A 21,731-nucleotide genomic window follows, 5' to 3' on the forward strand; every position below is an offset into this window, starting at 1 on the left:
AGAGTTTCCCTTATCCTCCCTCTTATCTCCTCAGATATGTCACCTTAATTGCTCCTCTATAGGGTCCTTTCTTCATCTTGAGTTCCTCCTATTAACCATTTCTCCCTAATATTTTGCACATTAAGAAAAGCATCTGATTTCTTATTTTTTGTGACATTTCACTATAAATGCCATAATTTTGTTCTCCCTTATGGCTGGGCAAAATTCCATTGTGTACATATCCCATAGTTTTGAAATCCATTCATTTGCTGAAGGACATCTTGGCTGGTTCCACAGTTTGGCAATAAGGAATTGTGCAGCTATGGATATGGTTGCTCATGCACTAGTTTGGTATTTTGGTTTTCATTCTTTTTGGTAGATACCCAGAGGTGGTATTGCTGAATCATATGGTAAGTTCGTTTTCCTTCTTCTGAGGATCTTCTATACTTTTCTCCAAAGTGGTTGCCTCAACTTGCAATCCCACCAACAGTGTATTAGAGCTTTTATTTCTCTGCACTTATTCCCACTTACTGAAAACCTGAAAGCCAAAAGGTGAGTAACTTTGACAGGATGATCCACTCACAACAAATTTTTTTTTTAATAGGGGTCACATGGATCTGGAAATCTGCTGAGAGATTAGGTGAGTCAGCAGTAGCTTCTAGTGCTTCCTGGCCACACAGTTGAAGAAACCCGCTGGCCCTTTGCTGTGGAGCTGGTCCCAGTTCCAGGCCTGCCACACAACAGGCTCTGGGCCCGGCCTCACTGGCTCCAGACCCGGCCTCGCTGTGGGCAGGGTGTTTAGAGAGGTTCTCATTTTTTCCTCCATATATATATATATATATATATATATATATATATATATATACACACACACACACATATATATTAGTAAGAGAAAATAGCACATGTTATTTGCAGAAGCTGAGAGCCCAATTCCCTAGCAGCAATGGATTTTATCTCCCCACTGAAAGCGGAAGCTCACAGTCTCACCATGGAGAGTGGGATCCGCTGCTCCAAGCAGACCCTGGGCCCCAGTGCAGCACAGAGGAGCATAGCAGTCATGAGCTGAAGTCTCCTGGGACACCAGTGCAGCGAATCAGCCTAGCAATATGGGCAGGGCTCCCTTGGACTTGCCCCGGACATTTTTCTTACATAGTATATTGTCCAGAATTCCTGCACATGTGTGGCAATAGCTGTCTACTTTGGGGAAGATAGTTTCAAAAATTCAAGGTTAATTGGATTGGATCTGTCTGCCTCTCCCGAATACTGGCCGCCACTGCTACCACTATCTTGGTCCATCTCCGCAAAACTTTTTCTTACATAGTATGTTGTTCAGAGTTCCTGAGCATGTGGCGCAGGAACAGTCTACTTTTGGAGAGATTTCTTCAAAAATTCAAGGTAGATTTGGTTGGATCTTTGCCTCTCCTGAATACTGGCTGCCACCGCCATCTTCTTGGTCTTTCCTAGAGTATGTTGTTAAGTATTCCTGTTCATGTGTGGTAGGAGCAGTTTGTTTTCTGATCTTTTCTGGAATATCCCTCCAAAAATTACTTTTCTTTCAGTGGTGGGTACAGCGCTACAATCTTGCCTCTAATTCCTCATTTTCCACTCTCTCTCCTATATTTCATATAGGAAGTCATGACTGGAAATATTTCTGTGTGTTGTCCCAATCAGCTATTAAATCAAAAGCTGTTTTCCAGGGTTTCTCAGGGGATGCATATCTTATTTGGCAGCTGCCAAGCATTACTGCTGTGGCCATGGTCACCACTGAAGCTGCAACTGTAGCCGCTGCCATATTTTTCCCTTTTTAATATTTTTAAATAAAAGAAAACAGTACATGTCTTTTGCAGGAGTTGGGGGCCCAAGTACTTAGTAGCAATGTGTTTTATCTCCATGCCAAGAGCGGAGGCCCACAGCTTCACCACAGAGATTCTGCTGCTCTGAGCACACCCAGCCCCAGTGCTGTGCAGAGGAGTGTGGTGCCCAGGAGCATCCTTGGCCCCCAGGACACGCAGCGCCAGCCGACCCAACTATATGGGGCTCCATCTGACGCTCCCTAAACATTTTTCTTACATAGTATGTGGTCCAGAGTTCCTGAGAATGTGGGGCAGGTGCAGTCTACTTTCGGGGAGATTTCCTCAAAAGTTCAGGGTAGGTTAGAATGAATCTACCTGCCTCTCCCAGATACTGTCCACTGCCGCCACCGCCATCTTGGCCCTCCTCCTTTATTGAACTATTAATGTGTTTCTTATTCATTTCTCATGTATAAAACTGTGCTACCAGTTTTATTAGTTTCCTTTCCAGTTTCTTTGTATATGTCACAATCAAAGCTTGAAGAGTTTTGCCCTTAATTTTGCATAATGAAATATACTGATTTTCTATTTCTGCTGAAACAACCTCAAATGTGCTGCTTAAAATACTACTAATATATCCAGGCGTGGTGGTGCATGTTTGTAATCCTAGTATTTGGAATGCTGAGACAGGAGGATCTCTGGTTTGAATCCAGCCTCAGCAATTTAGTGAGGCTCTCAGAAACTTGATGAGACCATGTTTCCAAATAAAAAAAATATAGGTCTGTGGGTATAGCTTAGAGGTAGAGCTTTGTGGGTTCCATCTCCAGTAACATACATGCATACATGCATGCACACACATGCATGCACACACATGCATGCACCCATAATTAAAAATACTAATACTAATACTAATACTAATAATACTAATAATAATAATAATAATAATAATAATAAAGTCTATCTTCCAGTGAGTCAGATGTCCACATGCAGTGGTGCTCAGCTGAGTTCTCTGCTTAAAGTCTCCCAAAGCTGATATCAAGCTGCTGATTACTGATTACCTGGGGGTTACCAGAGAAAAATCTACCTCCAGGCTTACCCAGGTTGTTGGAAGAATTCAGCTCTGCGTGATGGCAGAGCTGTGGCCCCAGTTTCCTGGGTGGCTGTCATCTAGGGGTTCTTCTCAACTTTGAAAACTACCTGTATACATTTGCTTTGATTCTCTTCTCTCCAGTTCTGCTGGATGCCCCCAACTCCTTCTGCTCTTAATGAGAAAAAAGCTCTGCTTTAAGAGTTATATGAGTAAAGTAGATCTTCTGAAAACCCAAGATAATCTCCATGTCTTAAAATATGGATAAGTACTTAGTACCATCTACAAAGTTATCACTTGGCATGTAACATTTTTAGATGATCAACTTAATGTGAAAGTGATTAAGAAACTTGCCTTAACATCCATCACTAGAACATTTGAACTGAGGTCTGTCTGATACCAACATATAAGCTCACTTGGTTTCTATTAAAGGCTGAACCATGCAGGTGATTAGGATCCTCAGGAAAGGGAATGTGTTGGTCCATTTCCTCCATGGTCTGTCTCCTTCAGGTCCCAAGCAGTTTCCCTGGAAGAAGCTATGTTCCTGAGTATTGGCAAATTCACCTGGGACTCCAAGGTTGATATCTTCTGATCTTTTCTAGTGAACTGAATGAGTCTTAGACAGATTTTGATTTCTAGTTCTCTATTGCAGGTGAGTGCACTGGAAAGGTTCGCCCACAAAGCTTGGCCTAAAGGGATGCCAAGCTCTGACACATGCAGACCTCCAGCCCTTCAGACACGTGCTCATTAACACCTCCAAAGAGCCATGTGGAGGACCAACCCATGGAAGGATGCGGAACCCTGATGAAATGCACTCCTGTTACAAGTCTCTTTCTTTCATCTGTCAGTTTGCATTCAGACAAGGAGATAATCTGATTAGGTGATTTGGGAATTATGAAGAATCACTCACTCTCCATATTTCTCTGTAACAGACAGATCTAGAGATTGGTGGTAACCAGCGAAGCACATGTGGAAAGTAGCTGATTAAATCCCCCAGGCTCCATTTGACTTCACAAAATGAAAACCTAATCCTCAATTTCTCCTCACTGGTTAACTCAGCATAAATATCTCTTGGCATGTGACCTACTCTGACCTAGGAAAAAACCTTCTTCCAATCCCCTGTTATTAGCATCGATCTTGTATGATCCAAGGTCTTTCATTAATTTTCAGGGTGACAGATGTAAGTCCCTCAGTCACTAAGAACACAATCCAGGGTCTAGAATGAAAACAAGGGAATATCTGAAATATCTAGGCAAAGAAATTGAATCTTTTGAAGTCGACAAAGAGAGAAAGTCTCTCACTTTCCTCAAAATGACTCTTAAGGCCTTTTTCCAAGCCAGAGCATAATGCACTCTTTGATTTGACCTATGATAGCTTTTCCTCCATTACAACCTAACAAAAGTCAGCAATTATTGCAATCTCGGGACCAACAGGATATCAAAGATACTTACTGTGCCTCGTGTTTACAGAGGCATACCCAGGTTTTCTTCAGGCTTCTTACAGTTAGTTAGGAGAAAAGAATGTTGTGGATCTTGGATGTATCCAAATAGCCCAAGAATTACAATCAGAAAGTTCCTAGTTGTCTAGAACCTCCAAATCATACACTACATCAGCAGAGGAAATGTCTAGCAAAGTTAATTAATAAAAATTCACTTGAATGAGCTCCTTCTAAAACCCTAAGAGGTGACCTGTGATACTCTGATTGTGTATTTTTGCAAAATTTTCCAAAACAAGTAATTCAAGCCACAATCAATCTGTTGCTCTTCTCCATAGCAACAGCTTTCTTCCCATTGGATAGCAGTGGAATGGCTGTAGGAATTTGGGTGATTTAGCAAAGGGGAGGTTGGGTTTATAGAGATATATTTATCACCCTGCAGTCCTGTCTATAGCTAAGTGACTTTTAGCTAGCTCAGAAAAGGAATGGCTTTTAGGAACCCTTCTCCTCTTCACTATGCTGACTCTCCCAGCATTGTATCAAGAATTAGTAGGGTTAAAGATTATTTTAATATGATCCCAAAGTGCCCAATGTTGAAAATGTATGGTGAAAATGGACATATTAGGTTTGATATATATGGAGCCAGAAATTACATTGAGAAAAGTTCTTCCAATCACCAAGCTATGTAAAGCTATAATTGAAAAAAAGTTATTTTTCATACCTAATCAAAACAAGAGCACTCTCTCTTCAAGAATGTACCTAATAGTATAGCATAGGGATTTACAAACTCATCAAAAATATGTCATGGAATTGTTTGATAACACAGTTAATAAAGAGACATGAATTATAGAAGCACATTGGAAAATAAACAATTTCTTGCTAATATAACATGAAATATCACCATTGACAAAGATAACAAAAATTGTGTTATGTCGTTATAATTAGAACATCAATAATGGAACAAAATAGAAAGTGAATGGCAGCAACTCAAAAAATATTCAAGATGACTCATTATACAAGGAAATTTAAAAGTTCCTAAAAACTCACATTTCATACGTGAATGCATCCAAATATTGGTTGTCCTGAGCTTAAAATTAACCCACATGGTAACAATAATATTCTTACCAATCATGGCTTATAAATTTGAGAAAAGAGAGGAGCATGGTGACACACTTGTAATCTCGGTACTCGGGAGACTAAGGCAGGAGGATTGCCAGTTCAAGGCCAGCCTCAGCTACTTAGTGAGGCTCTCCACAACTTAGTAAAACCCTATTTCAAAACAAAGAATAATAAAAAAAATAGGCATGGGGATGTAGCTAGGAGGTAGAGTGCCTATGTATTGTACTGTTGGACCTATGCCCTCTTCAAGAAACTTCAAGGTCTCTTGTCTAATTTCCATGTCTTTTAATTAATGCTTGTACAGGGTGAGAAAGTGGGATTTATTTCTATGTTTCTGTATATGGTTAACCAGTTTTGCCAACACCGTTTGTTAAATAGGCTTTTTTCCAGTGTATGTTTTTGGCCCCTTTGTCAAAAATCAATTGGCTGTAAGTGTGTGGATTTGTTTCTGAGACTTCTATTCTTCTCCATTGGTCTATGTATCTGTTTTTGGGCCAGTACCATGCTGTTTTTATTATAATGGTTTTGTAGTATAGTTTAAAGCCAGGTATTGCGATTCCTCCTGCATGGTTTTTGTTTCTGAGAAATACTTTGGCTATTCTGGGTTTTTGTTATTCCAAATGAATTTAAGGACTGATTTTTCTATGTCTGTAAGGAATGATCTTTGGAATTTAATGGGTATTGTGTTGAATCCATAGGTCACTTTTAGAAGTATGGCCATTTTGATATTTACTATTATGCCTATCCATGAACATGGAAGATATTTCCATCTTCTAAGATCTTCTTCAATTTCTTTTTTTAATGTTTTGTAATTTTCTTTGTAGAGGTCTTTACCTCCTTGGTTAAGTTTATTCTCTTCTTTGATTTCTTTTTTCAATGTTTTATAATTTTCTTTGTAGAGGTCTCTTACCTCCTTGGTTACATTTATTCCTAAGTATTTTTTTGGGGGGGAAATCCTGAGTGGAAGTGTTTTTTGGATTTCTTTTTCAGTGGATTTATGATTGGTGTACAGAAAATCTTCAAATTTTTTCTTTTTGGTGGTACTGGGGTTCCTGGAAATCCTTCTACCTCTGGGCTACACTCCCAGACACCTAATTTTTTTAAATATATTTTTTATTTGGAGAAAGGATCTCCTAAGCCAGTGAGGCTGGCTTCAAACCTGCGTAATCCTCCTGTCTTTGCCTCCCAAGCGTGGGGATTACAAGCGTGCGCCACCATGCCCGGCCAGAAAATCTTCCAATTTTTTAAAATTGATTTTGTATCCAGACACTTTCCTGAATTTGTTGATCAGTTCTATAAGCATTTTGGTTGAGTTTGTTGGGTATTTTAAATATAGAGTCTCAAGTACTTTATTGAAGAGAAGTGGTGATAATGGACATCCTTGTCTTGTTCCTGTTTTTAGGGGGATTTCTCAAAGTTTTTCCCCATTTAATATGATTTTGATTGTGGGCTTATTGTAGGTTGTCTTTGTGATGTTGAGGTATGTTCCTTCTATTCCAATTCTCTGCAGTGCCTTTATTATAAACAGATGTTGGATTTTTAAATTTGGATTTCATAAGGGCCAGTGCATTCTGGAAGCCACCGGGGTGGTCTACAATGCTCTGTCTGTACAAATGTTTGTGCAAGCTTAATTTGCTTTAGGAACCTCAGAAGAAATATCTTTGAGTTATGTGGCATTTCATGTTTTACAAAGCAAATTTAAATTAGAATTTAAAGGAGTTTGAAGAAAGGAGAGAAGTCAATGAGAGATTCAGCGTCCATAGTCTCCAACCAATCCAAATGGGGGTAAACCTAGAGAAGTAGCAGGACTGCTCATCCTGTTGCTAGCATCACCCCTTCTCAGGCCCTAGCTTGTGCCCACACAAGGATGAGCAGCACCGATCTTCCAGGATTGTTCCCAGGAAGAGGTAACCAGCCCTGCAGCATAAAGCAGTCCCATTGCAATTTGGCAGAGTGAGCCCTGAGTGGTACCCACACTCAACTCCCAGGGGAACAAGGCTTCTCAGTGGGCAACATCCCTGACATCGCTGCTGGAGCTGATAGTGCCACACCTCAAGGAGTTATGAGGGTCACTAAATCTGCAATGAAAGGGATGACATTGGGCAGGCGTAGATGGTGGTAGGTAGCTCACCTCTTGAGCTCTGAGAGGTGTGCAAAGTTTTTTTTGAAAGAACGTATTTTTTTAATGAAGTAGACTTGAAATTGTCTGCTAGCAAATGCCCACCTACAGTGGCCCCAGGGAAATGTGTGAGACATCAGTGCTTCAAGAGAGTGGTACAGAGCCTGGGGCAGAGCCTGGGTGAGGGGCAGTAACCCTGCCACTATCCTCTACTCTCTTTATCTTTCCTCTTCCACAGGCAAGTCGCATGAAGACAGATAACTCACAACTCCTCAAAAATATGTCCTTGAATTGTTTGATAGCACAATTAATAAAGATAAATTAATTATAGGAACACACTGGAAAATAATTTACATGATTTACAGATTTTTTTGGTGCATTGTAGTCATATATCTTAATGGAATACAAGATGGTAGAGGCATATATGCACATATCACCCATTTAGCCCTTCCCCAGTTTCCACCCCTTTCCTTTTCCCCCTCCCTCCTTCTCATGTTTGACTTAATGATTAACTTTGATATATTTGTGAATATATGTCATGGACATTAGGGAATTTCTCTTTTTCCCCTTTCTGTGCCCCTCATTTAGGTCACCTTACTGTACAGGAGGTTTTAAAACAATAAATAAGCATCTTGGTACAACAAATATTAATCAAGTGACCTAATCTGTGAATATCAATTTGAGCAGAATACCCATAAAACAGAAAAAAGAGAATCCCTGCACACTCAGTGGGAAACAACTTTGTCTGCTAATTTTGCTCTGGTAGTCATCAAGAGGAGCAATGGTCTATGCTTGGATATTGTACTTATGGCAGGTCACTTAATATGCTTTTATTGGCACTTATGCCTTTTTTTTCCTACAGAGATGCTAATCAGAATGATCTGGGAGCCGTTTACAGAAATTTTAAGGAACAGTAGTGAGAAATGGAGTCACTACAATTGAGGAAGATTTTAATAGTTTGCTTGTCTTTCCTTTGTTCACACATTAACCTTTTAGTGTCTGGTCATGCATATATTGGTCTATGCCCAACAAGCATACCTTTAAAACTTATTAAAATGGTCCATGTATTAGACTATAAAATGGCTTTCATAAAATAAAAAAATACTTATAAAGAAGATCTCTAGAACAAAATAAGGAAAAATAATACTTAAAAAATAAAGCTGTAGCCAGGCGTAGTGGTGTATGCTTGTAATCCCAGCATTTGGGAGGCTGAGACAGGAGGATCAGTTTGTGGACAGGGTCAGCTACATAGCAAGGCCCTTTGGAACTCAGTGAGTCCCTTTTTCAAGACCAAAAAATTAAAAAATAAAGCTGGAGATATAGCTCGGAGGTACAATGCCCCTGGGTTCCATCCCTGGAACCGCAAGTAAAATAAATAAATAATAAAATAAATAAATAATAAAATAAATAAATAAATAATAAAATAAATAAATAATAAAATAAATAAATAATAAAATAAATAAATAAATAAAAATAAATTTGCAGAGGGTGGCATATAGCTCAATGATAGAGCATGGGGTTAGTAGGCACAAGGCTCCTGGTTCAAGTTTCAGCACTAAACAATTTTTAAAAACTATAATACAGCATTAAGGGTAAACTCTAATATAAACTATGTATTTTGAGTAATAATTATATGTCAACAGATACTCACTAAGTGCAATAAATATCCTAAGTGCAAATGTGAGATGTTTATAATGGGGGAGGTTGCATATATGAGGGGAATAGGAAATCTCTGTGCTTTCTGTTCAATTTTTCCATAAATGTAAAATTGCTCTAAAAATAAAATCTGTTTTTTTAAAGTATAAACAGCTAACTATGTCAAGCCAACTTTAATGTACTCTCATAAACGTTCATAGAAAATCAAGACCTATAATTATTGAAAATTAAGAGAATAATGATAATAAAATAACTACATAGCAAAATTTGTGAAGTTTAATTAAATCTGTAGCTGTAAATAAATCCGTGGCTTTAAAGATATCCTTTACTATGAAGAGTAAATAAAATGAGTCCTACATATTCAAAGAAAGAAAAAAGAAAAAGAAAATAAATCCATAGAGTTGACTAAGAAATTTATATAAAATAGTGGAAATTGGTAATTTAGAAGAAAAATTAATAGTGAACAAATAGTTTCTTTAAAATAAAATATAATTAATAACTCACTATACCACTGAGCTTTTATTTCTGAATCTTCTCACAGCTGACTACTGTAGGCTTTAAACCAATTTTTAAGTGTATAAACTAGTTTCTGGGCTGAAACATATATGGAAAATAGCTTCTTGTAATCATTTGTGATAAAAATGCTAGCTTGGTACAGATTTCTTGGGTAGCAATAATTGTTCTTTTACAATTTAGATATTTTTGTCAGTTGACAATGTTGCAAGCAAAGATGTCAAATATTAGATTTATTTTTACCTTTTAAAAATTATATTTCTGTTTTATCTTCACAATTTTATTGTTTAAATTCTATTATTTTGTTTATCAGCAAATGTGGATTATAAAAGTGATTATTTTGCAATTTAACAATGTTTTCTTCTGCTGTGTTTTGATAATTATTTTTGTTTGATTATTCTGGATCCTTCCTGAACATGAGGTTTACTAATATATGAATCTTGTTTTTTCTGTTATTTATAAAATTCCTAAAAAATAGTGACGGATAAGTACTAGAAGATAAAAATAAACAATACTAAAATTTGTCTTTAATATTTAAAGCTTATGTTCTAAAATGATTAAATTAAATAAATATGCATTCTGTTTAGTCTTATATCCATTTACTTTCTCTTAGACTTTTCGTTTTTATTATTTTTATCTGTATTCTTCGGTCTTTATCATTTACATTTAATGCCTTAATTTTCTACTGTTAATTTTTCCTTTAATGTTTCTATATAAGTTCTGTTCATTCAATTACATTTTAAAAGTTACAATTTATTTTGATAATTAAATTATTTCTATAAACTTCTTTTTAACTGCAAATTATACTTCAATCAAGTCACCTCCAAACCCCTGTAGTAGAATTCATGATTTGGGGCTTTTATTGGCAACATCAATAAATCATCTTAAAAAAAACACCTTCAATTTGCTTGTAAATGGCTTTAGTAAATATACTTTTACTTCACATGTTTCAGAATGTGTATCCCCTCATGTTTAGAGAATCATTGCCTAAACTTATTTTGGTTCAGTTTACTTATTCTCCATTGAGAATTCCCTTTAGATGTAGATTTTCCAAATCAACAGAGTGCATCTATTTCCTTTTGATCCATTTTTTCTTTCTGTCAATCCATGGATCCCCTGAATGTTCATGTAGAGGTACCACTTCAACCCCTCACCTAAACAGACATCTGAAGTCTCCTAAACATAAATCTAATGTCATTTTATTGGGGTAAAGCAGGGCCATTTGAAGCCATCTACATCTGAGCTTTTGCAAGAAAAGATGTAAAAAAGCTTCAGCCCAGAGTCCCCCTCTCCTGCTGCTTTGTCTGCCTTTGGCCCAACACATGCAGGTCAAGGGGCCTTTGCCTACTCCCTGGTTCTCTTGCTATACCCTCCACACCATTGGATGAGGAGGTAGCTGTGATAATGGCATCTCTGTGCGAGGACTGATGGCATGATGAAAGTGTGACTTTAGGAATCCTATGTGGTGGTCCACACACCAAGAATCTGATGCTGGGTACCAAGCAGACATGGGTATCATCATGGCCTCCCTCTTGGCTCACTGGCCTCTGGCTGTTGAGTGGTTTAGGTATGGCCTGTAATCTTTTTCAACTAATCTGTTCTCTGGTACTATAGGCACGAGCGAGTCTTTCATCATTTGAAAAATTTCTGATTAATTGTTGTGGTTCCCAGGGCGCTGTAAATTTTTTAACTGATTAATTTTGAAAGGAAAGTAGGAAGAAGTGGACCCTATACTGTAATTAATGTCAGAATACTGGATTTTAAATGTTCTTTTTTGCTTTTGAGTCAGGACCCCCAGCTTTGTCCTTAAAACTATTTTTGGCTAAAAGCAAATAAAAAGAATAAAGTTTTTCTACAGTCCCTCCTCAGATGTTAATGAGCAGGCAGTTCTGGACGTAAGACAGCACAGTCTTTCTCAGATATACACAAAGAAGGATCACCCTGGATAGCTCAGGGTTTCCCCACATAGGCTCTCTCAGCTATAAGCAAAGCAGAAATGAACAGAAAAACAATATAATGATTAATTGTTTGGTCTGCTTTTGCCATCATGCATATGCTAGGGAATGCACATCTCATGCCTATTCCTCCCCAATTTTAGGTGACTACATGCACAAATTAGCTTGTATGTTCATTGTTTGGGGCTCAGACCTAAAGCTTGCATGCTGAGCCTTCACTAGTGAATAAAGTAGCCTGATTCTCCTATCTCCTGCCACTGTCTTTTATCTCAGAGATCCAGTTTTCCTGCAATGCTTTCTTTATCTGTTCGAGTTATGGCTTGAATAAAGATGTTTCCCTCAAAAAAGATCATGTTTGTCAATAGAAAAATATTCAAGGGGTGGAATAATTGAATCAGGGCTCTAATCTCATCAGCAGATGATCCTATAGATGAGTTAATTATTTTTAATAACTTTATTGGTTGGTAATACAGGCAGGGAATGTGTGTCTGGAAGATGTAGGTTACGGGGGTATGAGTTGGGGACTCTATTTGTCCCTGGTCTCTTCTTTTGGCTCTTTCTCTGCCTCGGACCACTGTAAGTTAAGGAGACTGCCTTTGCCATGCCATGCCACTGTGTTGTCTGCCTCTGGAGTCCACTGACTATGGACCGAGCCTCTGACACCTAAACTGAGAGCCAAATGAACCTTTCCTTCTCTACGTCGTTTGTGTCAGGTATTTTAGTCACAGTCATGAAAAAGCTGAATACAAAAAGCTCAGGGTCATGACTACAACAGTTCCCTTCTAAAAGTCAGAATGCACCGGTTTCCTCAACCTTTCAACTTCAGTACAGGAAAGAAAATGGTACCCAAGCTTGGGGTAAATACCGGGGTAATGGGCTCTAGGATCTCAATCCCATTACAACAGTTTTCACTAAGCAAATCAAATGGAACAGCAATTTGTAAGAAGATACTAGAAACAAAAAGGCATTACAAAAGTGACAAAAAATGTGTCAAGAATGACATATCTTATTTGCAGATACACTTTATAGTAGATGCTCTCAAAGGGTCGTCCCAGGACCAGAAGCTCCAATATTTATGGGGAATAAGTTAGAAAACAAAGTTCTCCAATCTCCCCCCAATCTTATTGAATCAGAAACTTAAGGTCTGGGACCCAGAAATGCTTGCTTTAATATATCCTTCTCGTGACTCTGATACATGCTAAATCTTGAGAACCACCGTCTTTATGAATAAAGCATGAGATAGCCAGTACACTGGGAGAGCAGAATCTGAGCTCAGCATATTTTTACTGCCCCAGTGACTAAATTGAGAACAAAGTAAAAATGAGAGGAATAGGTGGGTTTACCATTTATTTGTTTATTCATCTAACTTGTATGTCCAGCCATGCACTCTGTGCTGAAAAACCAGTAGAATATCTCTTAGTCTGGTGAAAATTAAAAACACACATGACCTCCTAAACTGAAAAGTATTTTGGCAAGCATGGACTATGAAAGAGGGCCATGAGGCTATTTCAATTGACTTTGCGAGAATAGGAAAAGATCTCTTAGAAAAGAAAATATTTGAGAAAGAAGATATTGGTTAAAAAAAATAGTCAAGGATTATGTAAGTCACGATAAAGTGAAAAGCATATGGGGTTAAATGCAATTTCCAGGAGAACCAGAAAATCTGATATCAATGCCAAGACAGGTCACATTAATAAGAAAAATGGACTCTAGAGTCAAAGAAGAGTTGGGTTGGAGTGTATCCAAAGTTAAGGATAAAGGTCATGACCTCCTGTCAGAGTGACAGACCAGGCAAAGTGACAAGTCATTCTGGCATGGTCAGAGTCCACCTCATGTGCTCTTGAAGTGACAGTGGTGAGTTATTTGATGCAACGTCTTACCAGAACTCTGCTATGAGGTCTGATTCCATGAACTCTTGCCCAACTCTGAGCTCTCTGGGAGGTAGAATCTTCTCAGGGAGTGAAGAAATAGTGAAAATTTGCAGTGTGTCAGGGAATTTGGCAGTAGGAACTGGAATCCTACATTTGATATATGAAGTCATTCTATATTCTAATGTATGAAATTCAGGATCAGGCTACTTTGGGAGGTAAGGGTCTATCTATCATAGTTTCTTAGAGCTTTGTGAGCAATAAACGAACCTATCTGTTGTGTGTGTGTGTGTGTGTGTGTGTGTGTGTGTGCACGCGCGCGTGCGCGCACCAGGGGAGAGTGATGTGAAAGAATCTGGTATCTACAATTTGTACATATGTGTGTTAAGGAATTGAGAAAAAAAAAACTCAAAATTTTAGGTGCAGAGAGAATTTTTAGGTGTCTGAGGCTCTGGGAAACCAAACGTAACTATTCTTGGGGATATCAGCAGAAGGAGAATGTGAGCCTGAATGTTCTGAATGCTAGACACTGTTCTAGAAGCTTTTCCATCCACCAAGTTACTGCATCTTCCCTCAATGAGGTTAGAAGCTAGGTACTGGCAGCACCACATTCAAGGGAGAAAATGTGTGCTCAGAAAGATTTAGTAACTGACTCCGGACTCACACCAGCTCATAGGCAACAGAAGCAAATTTAATATCAGGCCTACAAGTTGCCAGCATCTTCCTCTTGCCTGACCCTTTGACCTCTTTTGGCAGATCTTGTCTCCTGTCTCCTCCTATGAGTTAGGCCCTGCCCAAGGCCCCCCAAGTGTCTTTCTTGACATGGTTTAAGAGCCAGAGCAGCAGCCTTTAGTAGTTCCACAAAATACATCAGAATCTGGTTTCAGTGATCTAAGGAGGTCAGAATTGCAGAGTCAAGAAACAGTAAATCCTTCCTGTCCTAGGATTCAGAGAGAAGAGAAGCTTGCTGCCAACCCTAAAACAAAGCAGTTTCTTATTTCTCCAAGGCTGGGTTTGGAAGCTCAGACTTCCAACTGCAGGAAACGCAGATGAGCAAAGTTTCAAAGCTCTCACCGCATGCAAGGAGAAAGCAGACACGGCAGACACCCAGGGTCCAACTCACTCTGAATGGGCAAGCTTCCCAGGCCCTGGGGCGACATCTGCAACTGGACATGAGGGGAGGGCTCAGGTGAGGGGATCATCAGAGGAAGGAGCATTCACCCCATCATGTGTTCATTCATTCAACCAATATTTATCTTGGCAGGTTAGTAAAGGAGAACTAAAAGCAGCCAAATTCTCCATTCGCAGGCAAGTTAGGAAGCTTTGTAAAGCTCCTGGAGCTAGCCTCGTAAGACTGAGGCATCAGCTAAGGCTGAGAGAATTGAGGAGAGGGGCATTAGGAAGGCAAATCTCTCTGGGAAACAGGGCATATTTGGAAACTGGTAGGCTAGCCTAGGAGATCAGGCCTTCAAATTAGACACCGTGACCAAAGGCAGGACAGGGTCAGTACAAAACCCACAGGAGTTTGAGGAAGAGGCTTGCAGTCTAAGCTGGAGTTCAGGATCTTCTTGATTCTGAGTTCATATTCAAGACAGACCCCATAAGGGAAGACAAGTAAGATCCCTCAGAAAGGTTGTGTGGGGAAGAGCAGGCAAACAGATAAAGAGCCAGGCAGTTTTAGCAGCTCAGTAGACAGCCTGGGTTTTGGGAGGTACAAACTTAAAATTCTATTACATGGTTAATGATGTGTTCTGTAGAATCACATTCTCATAGCACCAAAGCCCATCCTACAGGGTTTTGTAAAATCCGGTCTAATTCATTGTAGGGATACACAAAGATTAGTTGGTTTCTGTTGCACAAAGTAAGCCTTGCTAAAAAAAAAAAAAAAAAAAAAAAAAAAAATATATATATATGCTTCCTATCATGTCCTGAACCTATGTACTGACCATTGGGACCAGCTTTTTATTTATTTTTCTTTTTAAGAAAAGTACTGCCCATTTACTGAAGTAGCAGAAAAGAGAGATTTAGAAAGCAAACCCAAGATTTCTTTCTAAAACTTATCAAGCCAGAGAGAATTACTTTTTTCTTATCTTGAGCTGGGAAAATTAGATGCCTTTTCTTTTTTTCCCCTGTGGGTTACAATTTAAAAGTTTCATCATGTTCTAGGAATTGCAAAAAATTTAGAGCCCCCAGAACTAATGCTATAGGGAAATGAATGCAGGTAAATGTCTGTTCAGGCTAAGCTAATTGGGGCGGGGCTGCTTCTGCAGCTGCTGTTGGCTCAGCAGTGGTGGTCAAACAAAAGATCATGAGTCTAGTGCTTAGGCAGATCTGAGCTGATCTTTTTTACCACCGAGCATCAAGCACCCACTGGAGGGTCCAATCTATGGGGTTGCACACTATGTCTTTCTCTCTCCTTCATCTTCCTCATTTCCTTTCCGTCTGCCTCCTCCCCTTCTTTCTCCAAGGAGGATGCTTTCAAGTGTGCTCATCAAGGTTTATTTGTGATAGGTTTTTCCCCCACCTGGCCTTTCCCATGTCACAGTGCATGCTTGGAGGTAATACCCAAGAAATGGTAAGAAAATGAGTTCAGAGAATCCAGCTTCAAGGCTCAGTGGGAATCCTGATCTTACAATACACAGCACCTCCAGAAGCCAATTTGTCCAGTACGCACTCAGATGATGAGACATGACAAGATGATGTCCTGCACAATATCCATCACTTTTCTTCCTCTTCCCTGCCCGCTCTGCCAAAACCACCTGGAGATTGCCCATCATGCACCTTTCCCGCAGACCCTGTTTCTGAGCCTTCTAGGACCTTTTCTCCTCTCCCCTCATTTTCCAGAACAGGAAGGACTCCAAATAACTGTGAAGTGGTCCTGCACTACAATAGGGCTCTGTCTCATCACCCAACATCCAAACCAGTGGCTGCTTCTCCCCTGCAGTTAGGAGAACACAGGTTGCTGAGTCACCTCGCAAGTTGTTTCAAATGAGTTTTTTTCTTTCCTGTTAATGTATCATGGCAGGAGGAGGTGGCCAGGACAAGGATGCTGAACAAGGGCAGCAAAGTTGGGAGGAAAGGGTTCAAGAGAGCTTAAGGGAGAGGGGGTGAAGCAATAGAATTTAGAAGCCTGCTCAGTTATAGCAATCAATTTCAGCCATAATAATAAAATAAGATGCGGGTGGGGGGAGCAGATGCGCCACAAGTGATGAAGTGGAAATGAATCCTAATTACCTTGCTGATGAGAGGGCCACAGCTGCTGTCACCACCTCATCCCACGGCGAGGGGGCATCTCTTCCCAGAGTTTATCACGTGCATCTGGCCAAAGAAGGGAGGGGCAAGGAGAAATGTGCATGAGGAGGCTTTGCTGCAGAGCAGTGATGCCCAGCCACACATTGTTGCTGGGGAATCTCAGAAACCCTCGAGAGTCCCTACTTCTTCCCACGTCACCACCTCAAGCTGTAGGACACAGCACCTTGACCCACTCAAGCAAGTCCTTTGAGACCTCAGCGCTTTATTTGGCTTCCAGATCTTCGGCAAGAGTGCATGAAATCTCCAAAATTATGTGTGTCACAGAGGCAGCTGCCAGCAATGAGGGGTGCAGTCAACACTCTACAAAATCACACTGGGTCTGGAGCTGGTCCTTATAACCAGAGGCCACAGTACATTGACATGGGCCACCTAGAAGGTTCCTGTGTCTCACTAGCCATAAGACTCTGTAGGGTTTAGGCAGAGATGGATTTTGTCTTTGAACCTGCCATTTCTTCCTTGACATTCAAAATCTGCTGGTTAACTGGTCCTAATCGATTGGACACACTTCTCTAATTTCTCTGCCAGATTCTGGCTTTATGTGACTAGCAACTATTCCTTGTACTTCTTGCATGCCTTGGTTCTCATAACCCTTATATCCATCCTGCCTATATAGCAGACATATTTATCTAAAGGGGGGTGCTTCATGAAAACCAAAGAGGGACTTAAGTCCGCAAGCACATCTGGATGTGGTTTCCCACACTCCAGCAGAATGTGCAGTGTACAAGCATCTGGCAGCACATGCAGACATGGCACATGGCACAACACACCCAGGGTATCAGGGACAACCCACAGGTACCAGACACAAGGTACATGATGGGCAATGCACAGGCACAATCCTGCCACCCAGCTAATGAGGAGCACCACTCTGACAACTACTCTAGTAACCTGATGGCTATAGTTGTCAGCACCTGAGAATGAAAACGCACAGGTCCTTCTGCCAGGGAGCCTTGCCACCTTGCCCCTCTGACCACTGATAATGTGGCCTGGCAACTGTGCTGGTGGCTGTTTTCAGGCAAATTTTCACCTTCGGTTCTAGTTGAGCACTGATTAAGGTTAGGCTGAAGACCTTGACCAGACTCAAAACTGACCCGAAGCTGAGACCCTGAAACAGACAACTGAGCTCCATGGAAAATGGACTGCTCAACATGATTTCCAGGTTATTCAGATCTCTTTCTCTTCCCTAAAATAATGTATGTTTTATACAGTTTGCATGGAGTGTTAATGAATTAAGAACCTGTCTTGGTTACAGTTACAACAAATGTTCTTGAAATGATTGTGATTGTGTTTTAGTTGTTTTTAGTGATCTAAATCTTCTCAGAACACTGCCCTTTCTTCTAGCTTTAATGGCCTGGATGTCATTCTTAGAAACACAGGTCTGACAATTGAAAATGATTTCTCCCCTATGTAAATCTCCTTTATAGCTTATCTCTATTATTTTGCTAACATATTACCTTCTATCATGAACCAGAGTTATTTGTATGGGTATTTAAAGGCCTAAGCACTTCTGTCTGCTGTGATGGCTCACGAAAAGCAATCCAGGTATCAGTCACGCAAAAGATGTGTGTGTGTGTGTGTATGTGTGTGTGTGTGTGTGTGTTTAATTAGTGAATGAAAAGAGGAAAACAAAAGGTTAATGGCTTTCTTTTTCTATAGCCAGTTGCTAGAATTGGTTTCCATACAGTTCCCCAGTCCTCCATGGATCCTTGGAATGTCAGCTGTTGTGGATTCCAGACCCCGATGACAGAGTCAGCCTGAGGCCTTTCCAGTTCCAGCCGGTGCTTCCTCCATGATCTCCTGGATGAAGCATGTGCTGGCAGGGAACATTAATATCCTGACATCCATTACCATATCTTAGATTGGACAATGGACTCTTTACGTGCACATTTCAACAGTTGGAGTTCCTGGAGAGCAGGCCTACTTTCTGGCTGCCCCAGACTCTGCGGAAGCATTCTTACAGCCATGCGGGGCTTTCCTCTTCCCATCTGCATTTCTTCTACTGTTACAAGGGCTACCTTCTATGTGAACCTGGGCCAACAGTGGAATAAAATCTGTGTCTACAATGTCATCCTTTTCAGGATGTGAGATGCAGAATATGATACCACAATTGTTGAGATCTCTTGGGATGGAGATGTGAGAAAGATAATCTAGGAGAAGCTGAGGGAGCTGTTGTGTACTGAAAATCCATAGGTTAAAATTTCAACCAAACCACGGAACCAAAAAACAAGGTGACCTAACTGAGAAGATGGGGGGGGGGGATTCTCTAATATACATGACGCATATTCACAAACATATCAAGATCAATCACTAAGCCAAAATGAGAAAGAGGAAGGGGGGAGGAATGGGGAGGGAATTGGGGAAGGGCTAAATGAGTGATGTGTGCACGTATGCCTGTACCATCTTGAACCTCATTAAGATGTTTGACTACAATGCACCAAAGGAAAGAGAGAGAGAGAGAGAGAGAGAGAGAGAGAGAGAGAGAGAGAGAGGAAAGGAATGAATCTCAACCACCCTATTAGATGGTGCTGGAGGTAGGGGTTTTTGGAAGGTGATTAGGTCATGAGGTGGACTCATGGAATTAGTGTTCTTGCAAAAAGAGGTACCAAACTGCTTGTTTCTAAGGGCCTGCTTGCTTGTACCTATATTAGAAGAAGGAGGCCATCTACAAACCAGAAAGAAAACCCTGATCAGAACCCAGCCATGCTGACACTGTTATACTAGACTTCCCAGCATCTATGAGAAATAAATGTTTATTGTTGAAGTCACCCAGGGTATTGTTGTTACAACATCTTGGACTAAGATAGCCCATTTGCTAGTGCACTGAAGCATGGTGTGGTGTGTCTGTTTGATGTGTAGTTAACATCCGCCAGCCAGTACCTGGGTTTTCAGGTGGTGCCTAGCTAAGAAATTAAGTGCCATTGAATCATGTGTAGAAAATTGCTTTCCTTTCATTTGCCTTTAATTCTTGTGACTATCACAACAGAAAGATTCTGTTTGGTACTAGTCTTTAACCACTCATGGGAATTTAGTAATACTCATTTTTAACAAAATAGACTAAACCTCAAGATTAGAACTATCTGGTCAGAATTTAATAATGTCTTATTTTCATGGCATTGATTAATACAGTGGTTGACTTTGGTTTCCAGAGATGATCTGGATTTTCACTAATGTGCTTACCATTACAATAGTTAGTAGTTCCTGAATGTTTATCTCATACAGGGCACTCTTACATTTACCATGTTTTTATATAATCTCCACTGTAATTCTAACGCTTGAATGGTACTGTTATTTCTTTTACAGATGAGAAAACCAAGGCAAAGGGAAGTTATCTGAGATCACAGAGTTAATAAGTGGTGGAGGTAGGATGGGAACACACTGTGTGCTCCTAATCATCATTCCATTACTGCTAGTGTTAATAATATAAATTGTCTTTGGGAACACATTTACTTAAGTTAAAAAATAAATAAATGTATACACTGTTGGTAGGACTGCAATTCAGTACAGCCTTGTGGAGATGGATTTGGAGGTACCTCAGAAGACTAGGAATGGAACCAACACATGGCCTAGTGACATCACGCCTGAGTATCTTTCCAAAGGAACTGAAGTCAAAATATTGTAGTAATGCAAGCACACCCATGTTTATGGCAGCATAATTTGCAATAGCCAAGCTAGGGAACCAGCCTAGGTGTCCATCACCATATGAATGGGTTGGGAAACTGTATATCCTGCAATACAATTTTCCTCCGTCGCAAAGAAAAACAAAATTATGTAATTTGTAGGAAAATTGATGGAATTGGAGAATATTATGCTGAATGGAACAATCCAGAGAGAAACTGGGAAACTAAAGAGACTTCAGATAAATGAGGACGGAGACCAGTAGGATTTTGGCAGGGCATTTGGGAAGGGAGGTTGGGAAGGGATAGGGGAGACTTGATGAAGGAAACAGTTCAAAAATTATACATATGACTGTGAAGCTATCAATACCACGATCAATATTATGAATGAGGGGGAAAGAGAATGGGACCCAGAGGGAAATGCAGCAGGTGTTGTATGCACGTATGTTTCTATCACACTCTCAATATAGTATATGATTACAATGCACCCAAAAAGTATGTTTAAAATAACAAAAACATAATAAGTAATCCTGGATGTAGAAGAATTCACTAGAGTTATTAGAGTCTCTGTGGTTCCTCTTCTCCATCATGTAATAGCCTAGTTTAAGAAGGAATTGAGCAGAAACTGGGTGACCAGCTGTCCAGACCATTATCACAGGGTAGACTGCACTAGGGAGTCTTTCTTGCACATATATAAAATGGTAGAAGCTGATGGGCTTTGAAGTAAACCAGACTTAGCCATAAATGCTAATTTTCCTTCCATGAATTCATAAATATTTTTATTTCAATTTTCTAACCTTCAGTCATGAAAAATTTACACATTTGAGGGCTGTTGCAATAGAATATGATGATACATGCAAAACCACTAGTAGAGGGCTTGGCCTATACTAGATTAACACAGAACTGATTCTTCTAACACCACTTTTTTTATTGTGACAGATGGCAAGATGTGCTCAGAGATACTAACACGGCTGGACTTATAGTGTCAGGAATATTTCTGAACCTGGAATTTAGAATATGTGTGAATATTGTTATTCACAGTTTTAAACTTCTAATAAAGTGCTAGATTGTCTCCAACCTCTACTCCATTTCCTATGGTAGACTGAAATTCATTTGTCAAGGGAGATTTAGGTAGAAGCTTACATATTAAAGACATACACTAGTAATTTTTGCAAGAAAATACTACCAATGGATGTATCTACATCACAAGCAAAGAATAGTGTAGTCTCTCAAAGACAACCTATTGCAAAATGTGAAAAGTATTTTCTTCTGCGACTGCATGAC

The sequence above is a fragment of the Muscardinus avellanarius genome (assembly GCF_963383645.1).
Source record: "Muscardinus avellanarius genome assembly, chromosome: 3".
Taxonomy (NCBI): domain Eukaryota; kingdom Metazoa; phylum Chordata; class Mammalia; order Rodentia; family Gliridae; genus Muscardinus; species Muscardinus avellanarius.